Source organism: Denticeps clupeoides, unplaced genomic scaffold (genome assembly GCF_900700375.1).
Source record: "Denticeps clupeoides unplaced genomic scaffold, fDenClu1.1, whole genome shotgun sequence".
Lineage (NCBI taxonomy): Eukaryota > Metazoa > Chordata > Actinopteri > Clupeiformes > Denticipitidae > Denticeps > Denticeps clupeoides.
Window position 1 is genome coordinate 1 of NW_021629811.1, and position 11,809 is coordinate 11,809.

Genomic DNA, 11,809 nt, shown 5'->3' on the forward strand with positions numbered 1-11,809 from the left:
TGAGGTGTTTTTTTTAATGGTTCCCACAATGTACTCCCCATTGGAGTACAATCTGGGGGTTGTTTTTGTCTCCTCTATACTCATGTGTATCCTGCTCTTGTTTGTGACCTTTTCCCCTATATTCCTGACCCAATGTGCTGTGCTGTGTTTATGGTCGGGTCGATGGCCAAGTTTCACTAGTACTTGTACTTTTGACATGGTTGCAACAGCAATAAAGGATTCATCATCAATCAATCAATCAATCATAACACATACCAAATGATAAATAGAATGAAGTTATGTTTATTTATTTGAAGAATTTATTTATTGCCTTTTTTTACTGATAACATGGACACACCCATATTTACTTTAAATGTATTTAAAAATTTCCAAGTCAGGCAAAGATCACTAGATTTTTTTGTGGCAAAGCAGGACTTTAATACCCAAACAATTAACATTACAAAAGGCTCAAAAGAAAAAAGGCCCATAAAAGAGGTCAACTAAACATACCGAGATCAAATTCACAAACACTAAGACACCACTTAAAAATAATTAAACTGACCCATTACACAAATAGATGTAACGTTAAAGAAAAAAATTATATTAAAGTAAACTATAATGGGATGTATGAAACTATTTTAATAAACAGTAAATAATAAATAAAGTGCAGAGGGTGTTGGTACACTATTAGCCTGTGTGACGGCGGGCAACGGCGGGACCTCCAGCAGAGAGAGAGAGGTAGTCTGCTGTCAGGTTTTCTCTGCCTGGGATATGCCGGATGGTTAAGCGAAAGGGTTGCGAGTCCAGGTTCCACCGACTGAGTCTTCCATTGCAGTCCTTCATCTTTTCCATCCACTTCAGTGCCTTATGATCTATCTCCAGCATGAATTCTCTACCCAGGAAGGTAATAGCGGAAAGAGTCAAGGGCCCACTTAATAGCTAGTGCCTCCTTTTCCACCGTTGAATAGCGAACTTCTCTGGGGAACAGCTTCCTACTGATATATGCAACAGGATGACCATCATCAATATTTTCAAAACAAAATATTCCTTTACAAAAACTGTACCAACCATACAGGACAGAGCAAACCCACTTTCACTGGAAATATGCTCTACACATTACCAGAAATTCTAGGAAAAACTAGGAAAAACTGGACAGAAAACATGTACAAAACATGACAGACACCATAGGAGTGTCACGACTACGGACTTACGGGGGAAGGAAGCGCAGAGGTCTGACATGTTGGGAAGGGGGTTTTTATTAACAAATAAACAATAAAGAAATACAAATAAACAATGGCGCGGTGGCCGAAAACGATTTAACTTAAATACAGATAAACTAAAACTAACCCGTAGGCGTGTGGCGATTGCCAGAACTCAAATTACAAACAGGGTTACCAACTGAAGTTCACGAAAATGCCAGCGACCCCGAACGGGCGAAAACATCCGGCATTTATGGGGCGTCAGGATTGCATTCCGGTGTGGAGCCCAGCTGCAGGCAATCCTGACAGAGCCCCCCCTCCAAGGGCTACGTCCTCGGAGCCCCAACAGTACCATCAGTGGAGGCGGCGGGGCGGACGGCGGCAACCACAGGGCTCCTGCCCTGCTGTATCCTCCCCTTGGAGGACCCGGTCCCTCGGGCTGGCTCCCCGGCGCGGTCAGGCGTGGCGGCCCCGGTCCCTCGGGCTGGCTCCCCGGCGTGGTCAGGCGTGGCGGCCCCGGTCCCTCGGGCTGGCTCCCCGGCGTGGTCAGGCGTGGCGGCCCCGGTCCCTCGGGCTGGCTCCCCGGCGTGGTCAGGCGTGGCGGCCCCGGTCCCTCGGCTGGCTCCCCGGCGTGGTCCCGCTTGGCGGCCCCGGACCCTCGGCCTGGCTCCCCGGCGTGGTCCCGCTTGGCGGCCCCGGACCCTCGGCCTGGCTCCCCGGCGTGGTCCCGCTTGGCGGCCCCGGACCCTCGGCCTGGCTCCCCGGCGTGGTCCCGCATGGCGGCCCCGGACCCTCGGCCTGGCTCCCCGGCGTGGTCCCGCATGGCGGCCCCGGACCCTCGGCCTGGCTCCCCGGCGTGGTCCCGCATGGCGGCCCCGGCCCCTCGGCCTGGCTCCCCGGCGTGGTCCCGCATGGCGGCCCCGGACTCCCGTACCTGCACACAATAATCAGGGCCGATCCATCTGGGTACGTGTGGGCCCTGTCTCCACATGTCCCCTCTGACACTTCTTGTGTCACCCCCTGCACCGCGCAGGGAGATTGTCCCAGAGCCTCCGGCGACTGTTCCAGGCACCCCAGGCTGGTGCCTTCTGGGACTATGCAGCCCCTCTCGCTGCACGGCCCTGGTGCCAAGGGGGGGGCATTGCCAGACCATCCGGCTAGCCCCTTCTGCGTCCGTTGGGACAAGCAGGCCCTCTTCCTGTCTGTCCCAGCTGGGTCCTCATGCCTACCCGGGGGCTCTATGGCGCTCCACCCCTCTGGAGGCAGACGCAGGCCCATGCCTGGCCCCGCCCTCCTACCTGGCTACCGGAGGACCCAGCTCCACTCGCTTCCCCACCTCCCCTCCCCTCAGGGAGGAGTCCCCAACCCGAACTGCACCCCCCCCAAAAATTCTTTTGGGGGAGCACCCCCCCGGCTGGACTTAGGGGTACCTTGGGGCTTGTCCACCTCACCTTGGACCAGCCACATTCGGGTCAGGAACCTCCTCCCTGGGGTTCGGCTCCGCGGCTGGGTCGCCATCTGGTGGACACAAAGAGGGTAAGTGGGGGCGAATACGGACACATATGCCACAACAGACACACACAGACAGAGACAGACAGAAGAGAGGGTCGTATGGCTCCCTCTCTGGGCTCTCGGGACCCTCCTCAGGGGCACAGCCAGGAATTCTGGGAGGAGCGACCTTCTCGTCGCCCACCAGTGCTGGGTCTTCTTGCCCCGGATCCTGACTGGCGCTGGATGTGGTGGAGGGGCAGAGTTCGATCCCTGGCTCAGGCCGATCAAACTCCGCCCTCAGTCTCTGTTGGAAGTCCCGAAAACTCCTGTCTGTCTCTCCCTGCTGCCAGAGGGTTGTGCTCCAGCCCCATGCTGATCCAGTCAGACACGTGAGGATGGTGGTGGTCTTATCCGTGTCTGCTGCCCCACTGAAGGGTCCCGGGACAATAGGGCTGTCCCACACGGGGCTGGGCACGTCGCTGGAGATGGTGGAAGGTGTGTGGTGTGGAGGGGGGTGGACGTCTTCTCCAGCAGGTGTGGACGCTGGTGCTGCGCTGCCATTTTGCTGGGGAACGTCCGGGCAGAGGGAAGGCGGGTCGGTGACTGGAGCAGGAATGGAGGATTCCCTGCGAGGCAGTCCCGGCAGCGCAGTTGCTGGCTGGCGACCTCCCGTCGCCCTCTTCCACCAGCTTTCCTCACACTGCTGGGAGGGACGTGGGTCTCCACGGACCTCGTGACGATCCTGGATGGGCGCGATGGGCGGAGCCATCCCGGCACCGACTGCCCAAATGGCGTCATCCTGGTCGTCGTCCGTGTCAACCTCGTACCCCTGGAAGTCACATGGGTCATCACGGACGCCGCGATGATCTCGGACGCGCGCGCTGGGCGGAGCCATCCCGGCAACGACCGCCCACCGAAAATCCACGTCATCATCGCTTTCGTCATCCGTGTCCTCCCACCGGTGACTCCAAGGTCGTGTCCACCCTGCGGACATCCTGGACCATGGCGCGATAAGCTCCCATGGGCAGTACTCTGGCCATTCGGGCTGGAGGCTGCCCACCTCCCTCGCTGGAGGAGACGCCGCCGTTGTGTTTGCCGCTTCTCACCCCCCTGGAAGTGACGTGGGTCCCCACGGACCTTGCGACGATCGCAGACTGGCGCGATGGGCGGAGCCCAACTCTCGTCTCCAGTGCTCTCGTCGTCGTCCGTGTCGTCCCAGTCCACGGGGAGCCTTGCCAGCAGAGCGCAGAGTTCTTGGCTCGACATGGCGAAGATCGTGGGGTCGCAATCTTCCTGCCGCTCGCTGCCCACGTCACTTCCTCGCTGCGGCCGACGCCCAACCGGTCCTCGGCTCCGCCCACTGCACCCGCCGACGTTGTCGCTTCCGGGTTTCGCGGAGTTTCCCGGGGGGTGACGTCATCACGCGGCGCCGCGTACCACGGCTTCTCGGGGAGAAAACGCTCCACAGAACGGGCGGCGCGTCTCTCCCCCTGGCGTCCGCGTTCGCAGCGCCGGGCTGCGTCCTTCGCGGCGGTTTCTTCTCCTCGCTTTCCACCTCTGCGCTTTTGGGTGGGTCGCTGGCATTCTGTCACGGACTACGGACTTACGGGGGAAGGAAAGCGCAGAGGTCTGACATGTTGGGAAGGGGGTTTTTATTAACAAATAAACAATAAAAGAAATACAAATAAACAATGGCGCGGTGGCCGAAAAACGATTTAACTAAATACAGATAAACTAAAAACTAACCCGTAGGCGTGTTGCGATTGCCAGAACTCAAATTACAAACAGGGTTACCAACTGAAGTTCACGAAAATGCCAGCGACCCCGAACGGGCGAAAACATCCGGCATTTATGGGGCGTCAGGATTGCATTCCGGTGTGGAGCCCAGCTGCAGGCAATCCTGACAAGGAGACTCAACATGATTCACAAGATCAAGAATCCTGTCAGAACAGATCTCATGAACAGTTACACCAGTGCGGTAGAAAAGAAGCTCTGCCCTGGATCCTCGCTTTAAGGACTGAATTTTCTAACAGAGGCGGAGAGATTGGATATAAACAGAGAAAGTGACTGAGGAGACAGCATAAATTATAAACTGATCTGAACATATATTATCATATTACCCCCAATCCCCATAATTGATATTCTTTTGGTCCAACACAGACCAAGAGTATGGCCGCATCATCCCTGCTTGTGAGTTTGCTGGGACAGTCACTCAGGAATATTGAAGGAAAAAGTAGAACCCAAGACCCCCTTTTGCAAGGGCTGAAGAAATAAAGAAACAGGTACTGCAAGCTTCGTCCCTACATCTGGACTCAGGACGCCTTGAATTGGTGGCAGTACACAAGCTCACATTCCCTCTCATTCCACAGCCAAGAGGATTTGAGCTTTTTTATTATTATTTAATTAATACTTCCCAGAACAATTGTTACATTTCAAATTCACTGCACCAACATATTACAGTCTTATGACACAGCTGTTTAAACTCAATTTAAACAGCATAATGAAAGTATAAAAGCAACGATTAATAAAAAACTTTATTCATAAACATTGTATCAACTATAGAGAAAGAACAGAGGACACTTTAAACAAACTGTAAATTGCTCTTTATTGCTTTAAGTAGACATTACTACTTATGATTTCACAATGATAAGTCTAGGGAACACATAAACATTTAAAAACAATAATCATCCATTCAAGTGGTGTGTGTGTGTGTGTATATTTCCATGGGTTAATCAAATGACAAAATCAGCATAAATGGTTTTTTAAAATCTGTCATAATGAGCCGTGAAAGTATGCTGAATTTACATGGAATTACACAAATAAAACTCTTGCTGAAGTAGCAGGTAATGTGCTACTTCTTTCTCTCTTCTGACCAACGCTGTTTTTCTGTCTCATAAAAGGGAGACTTTTGAAACTGCTCCCAGGTCATCTCTGCCTGCAAACCCTCTACATGGTATAAACAGTAGACTTTGGAAGAAAGGAGTAGCAGCAAAGTCCTGGAAGCTCATCCTGGGATCAGTGAGACCCTCGGCTGCATAGGTCTTGAACACCTTTTGAGAGCAGTAGAAGTATTTAACTTCCGCTGACTGATTAAAAAAAAAGAATGGTGGTTCCATCACCAAGGAAGCGGGATTTTGGCTGGCCACATGCAAGACAATTCCTTGTGGTCTTTTTTGTTGTTGCTGATGTAGTGCCTACTGCTTCTCCACAATTTCCTTCACCATCCTGTCTACATCATGTCTTGTCAGAGATGATTCTGGCACTGGGGACTCCTGGTGGGAGGATTAAATTCTGCTGGTGGCAGGGTAGTGACTGTAACCTTGACTGTCTCACTTCTTGTAGTAAGATGCTGCCACAGGTTCTGAGTCTCCTGGAATCTCTCCTCACTTGTGTTCAGTGAAGAGCTGGTGTTCTTCTTCTTAGCCAGGTGCTTAATATATCTTAAAATATGTCCACTTGCCGTGGTCCAGGACAAAGACGCGACCGCCTGTCTTAATTGGGCCAGTGCGGGCAGCTTTTGGGGATGCTGGTAAAGGTAGGGGTGGTGGTGTCTGATCTGAAACAGGGACAATATGAGTTTGACAACTCCAACAAAACACCACATTGTGTGTGTGTGTGTAAGAGAAAGAAAGTTAATAGAAAATAGTCCAGAATATACCAATGAGCAAACCAAACCAATGAGCAAAACAGAGAACACTGCCGATACAAACTGGCTGAATGCACTGTAGAGTGAAATATGCTCTGAAACACACAAAAAAATCACCTCATGCAGTGAAACAAGTGGTTAGATGACTTAAGCTTGTTAAGTGAAAGTGAAGTGATTGTCACATGTGATACACAGCAGCACAGCACACGGTGCACACAGTGAAATTTGTCCTCTGCATTAACCCATCACCCTGAGTGAACAGTAGGCAGCCATGACAGGCGCCCGGGGGAGCAGTGTGTGGGGACGGTGCTTTGCTCAGTGGCACCTCAGTGGCACCCTTGGCGGATCGAGATTCGAACCAGCAACCTTCTGATTACGGGGCGCTTCCTTAACCGCTAGGCCACCACTGCCTTGGTGGTATCACACCAAGACTCTTTACACAAAATATTCTCGAATAGCGAGAGCTACGTTTGGATCACTGGTAATGTTATGTTTTGAAAAATGCGCTACAGGCAGAGGAACGTCCGGTTCCAAAGACGAAAGACTGTCGTACAATCAGTGATGTCTCCTGTTGCTGACTGGTACCTACCCTTTCCGGTTTCTTAATGTAATTGTGATTCTCAATTTGTTTGTGTGGTTTGCACTTCAGGGCCACCGTACTCATCTGCCTATAATCCATTATATCCATTATATCCTCGTTTCACTACAAATAATTGTCTTCATAAATTGATTGCGGTGCTTTTTGCCGTGTTACTAATAAAATATCTACTTGAATGTAATTTCAATAAACTGTACATGAGTTCTCAAACGTGCCACGCCGTCGAAACACAAGCGTCTCTGCAGAGCGCATTTTCTCCACTGCAGGAGATGTGGTCACTGCTAAAAGATCCACTCTCAAACCAGAGCCTGTAGATCAGCTGGTATTCTTGCACAAAAACTTACAAATTCCCAAAGTGTATTGTTTTGTGGGTTGTGTCTGTGGTTTCTGTATTTAACAGATATTTCTTTATCTGAAGAAAATTAATTTTACGCTCAACTTACAAACATTTCAATTCCACATATTACAAACTCTTCTTCAATCCCCTGTAATATACTCACTTCCTAAATTATGTGAAATATTTCAACAGAAATACATATTACTGGAATATTACATTCATTCAATAGCTGCTATACCCCTTTACAGAATCAACACACATTCATACTTTCAACCCATCAAACAACAATTTTCATAATAATACACAATGGTTTTAACTCCATATGAATGCAATAATTACTTTCCATCCCACAGTACACCAGTGGTCTTAAACATATGTACACATCACATAAATAATACACTCAATCTACCTGGCAGTAGTAACATGATCAAAGAAACGCGAATGGCGCGACCACCATTTCACTGAACTACGCGTGTCTCCCACTCCTGCGGTGTGTTTTTACTAACTCCTAACCATGTGATACCTGTCGCTTTTTCCGACCGCTCCTATGAGTAATTTCTCTATTATACCCAATGGTTGTATTTAGAAATAGTGGTGCATTATAATAACCTGAATTAACAGAGAAAACACTAATGCCCCCTCCAGTGATTGCTCTCCCAGGAGTACACAGAGACTGTTACAGCCTACATCAACAAATGCACTGTTACATGCAGAATGTAACAGTCACCAAAACCATCACTGTCCGTGCCAACCAAAAGCCATGGATGACAGGGGAGGTCTACAGGCTGCTGAAAGCTCGGAACGCTGCCTTCAGAGTTGGAGACGAGGCGAGCCTGAAGACAGCTAGGGCCAACCTTTCCCGTGGCATCAGAGAGGCTAAGCGACAGTACTCCAGAAGAATATCTCGTTGCTTCAATGACAGCAGAGACACACGGAGCCTGTGGCGGGGCATACAGACCATCACGGATTACAAGCCCCCTCCACAGACCTATGATAGCACCATCTCCCTGCTGAATGAGCTGAACACCTTTTTCGCTCGCTTTGAATTGAAAAACAGCACCACAGCACAGAAGACCCCACCCCCTCCTGGAGACCAGGTGTTGACTCTGTCCCCGGACAGTGTGAGGAGATCCCTCTGCAGGATCAACGCTCGCAAAGCTCCGGGTCCTGACAACATTCCTGGTCGTGAACTGAAGGACTGTGCAGTGGAACTCACTGATGTCTTCACAGACATCTTTAACATCTCACTCTCCCAGGCTGTCGTCCCCACCTGTTTCAAAGAAACCACAATAATTCTGGTGCCAAAAAAGTCATCTCCTTCCTGCTTTAATGACTACCATCCAATTGCACTTACCCCATCCTCATGAAGTGCTTTGAATGGCTAGTCATGAAGCACATTAAGTCTGTCCTTCCCCCCTCACTGGACCCCTTCCAGTTTGCATATCGGCCCAACTGCTCGACTGATGATGCCATCTCCACTGCACTCCACTCAGCACTCACACATCTGGACTCAAAAGACTCATATGTCCAAATGCTGTTCATAGACTTCAGTTCAGCATTTAACACTATAATCCCACAACAGCTCACACAAAAACTGATCCAGCTGGGGCTCAACACCTCACTGTGTAACTGGCTGTTGGACTTCCTCACAGGAAGACCACAAGCAGTACGGGTTGGCAGTAACACATCCAGCACCATCGTTCTAAACACGGGGGCTCCTCAGGGATATGTGCTGAGCCCCCTCCTCTTCACTCTGCTGACCCATGACTGCACTCCGTCACACTGCTCCAACCTCTTCATCAAGTTTGCGGACGACACGACTGTGGTGGGTCTCATTAATAACAGGGATGAGTCTAACTACAGAAGCGAGGTGAGCCGCCTGGCCACATGGTGCGGAGACTGCAATCTCTCTCTGAATGTGGAGAAGATGAAAGAGATTGTTCTTGACTTCAGTAGAGGAAACACTCAGCATGCTCCTCTTACCATCAACGGTGAATCTGTGGAGAGAGTGAGCAGCAACAAGTTCCTGGGGGTGCACATCACTGAGGATCTCTCCTGGACAAATAACACCACTGCACTGGCCAAGAAAGCACAGCAGATTCTATACAGGGAGTGCAGAATTATTAGGCAAGTTGTATTTTTGAGGAATAATTTTATTATTGAACAACAACCATGTTCTCAATGAACCCAAAAAACTCATATCAAAGCTGAATGTTTTTGGAAGTAGTTTTTATTTTTAGCTGTTTTAGGAGGATATCTGTGTGTGCAGGTGACTATTACTGTGCATAATTATTAGGCAACTTAACAAAAAACAAATATATACCCATTTCAATTATTTATTTTTACCAGTGAAACCAATATAACATCTCCACATTCACAAATATACATTTCTCACATTCAAAAACAAAACAAATACAAATCAGCAACCAATATAGCCACCTTTCTTTGCAAGGACACTCAAAAGCCTGCAATCCATGGATTCTGTCAGTGATTTGATGTGTTCACCATCAACATTGCGTACAGCAGCAACCACAGCCTCCCAGACACTGTTCAGAGGTGTACTATGTTCCCTCCTTGTAAATCTCACATTTGATGATGGAGCACAGGTTCTCAATGGGGTTCAGATCAGGTGAACAAGGAGGCCATGTCATTAGTTTTTTTCTTTTATACCCTTTCTTGCCAGCCACGCTGTGGAGTACTTGGACACGTGTGATGGAGCATTGTCCTGCATGAAAACCATGTTTTTCTTGAAGGATGCAGACTTCTTCCTGTACCACTGCTTGAAGAAGGTGTCTTTCAGAAACTGGCAGTAGGACTGGAAGTTGAGCTTGACTCCATCCTCAACCCGAAAAGGCCCCACAAGCTCATCTTTGATGATACCAGCCCAAACCAGTACTCCACCTCCACCTTGCTGGCGTCTGAGTCGGACTGGAGCTCGCTGCCCTTTACCAATCCAGCCACGGGCCCATCAATCTGGCCCATCAAGACTCACTCTCATTTCATCAATCCATAAAACCTTAGAAAAATCAGTCTTGACGTTTCAGCTTGTGTGTCTTGTTCAGTGGTGGTCGTCTTTCAGCCTTTCTTACCTTGGCTATGTCTCTGAGTATTGCACACCTTGTGCTTTTGGGCACTCCAGTGATGTTGCAGCTCTGAAATATGGCCAAACTGGTGGCAAGTGGCATCTTGGCAGCTGCACGCTTTACTTTTCTCAGTTCATGGGCAGTTATTTTGCGCCTTGGTTTTTCCACACGCTTCTTGCGACATATGTTGAATATTTTGAATGAAACGCTTGATTGTTCGATGATCACGCTTCAGAAGCTTTGCAATTTTAAGAGTGCTGCATCCCTCTGCAAGATATCTCACTATTTTTGACTTTTCTGAGCCTGTCAAGTCCTTCTTTTGACCCATTTTGCCAAAGGAAAGGAATTTGCCTAATAATTATGCACACCTGATATAGGGTGTTGATGTCATTAGACCACACCCCTTCTCATTACAGAGATGCACATCACCTAATATGCTTAATTGGTAGTAGGCTTTCGAGCCTATACAGCTTGGAGTAAGACAACATGCATGAAGAGGATGATGTGGACAAAATACTCATTTGCCTAATAATTCTGCACTCCCTGTACTTCCTCCGCAAACTAAGAAGAGCAAGAGCACCAGCCCCCATCATGTACAGAGTCTACAGAGGAACCATCGAGAGCATCCTGTCTAGCTGCATCACTGTGTGGTTTGGAGCCTGCAATGCGTCCTGCCAAAAAAGTGACATCTACTGGACAGATTTGGTACTGAATATTTTGAGTTTGTTTGCTCAAAGACAGACGGTGGTTTTGCCCATGCTTGTTGAAGTGTGTACAGTGCTGTTTCTTGCGCTAGAAACCCTCGGAGTAGATACGTCATCTGTTTACCGACACTTATATGTATATGCTCATGTAGCTTTATGAGATGTACGGGTTTGGAAAATGTCACATTTGATAATGTAAACAGTGTTCTTTTTCATGTTAGCATTACTAGCCTGATGTGGACTCACGTTTGCTTTCTTACTAGCATGTAAAAGCAGAAGTTTTGCTTAATGTATTTAGCTGTTTACTCTATGTAGTGAAAGATTGTCTTTGTGTTTCTTTAGTTTTACGGTGGGATTAAAGACATCTGTGTGAAGCCATAACTTGTTGGAACAAACGAAATATACAGTAAAAAGTGAACTGAACAAGTGTGCTTGGGCTTCATTTAAACCGTTTGCTATCTGCCTATACATTGTTCGGACACATTGTTAGGGCAGAATACTTACGATGAAAGCTTAAAACGAGACAGAGGGCTGAAGTGAATGTTTATTTGAGCGCTCGTCTTTAAAAAAAAAAAAAAAAGTAATTTATGCCAACGACCGGATTTGAACCGGCGACCTCTGGACTCTTGTCTCAGCGCGCTACCGCTGCGCTACATTGGCAGAACAATTCTTAATGGTAAAATAGTACATTTGACATGGGCAAATGTACAAAAGCCATATTTTGCCCGTGTCCTTCGGCAGCTTTTGCAAACTTTTGGGCTGCTGCTGCCAC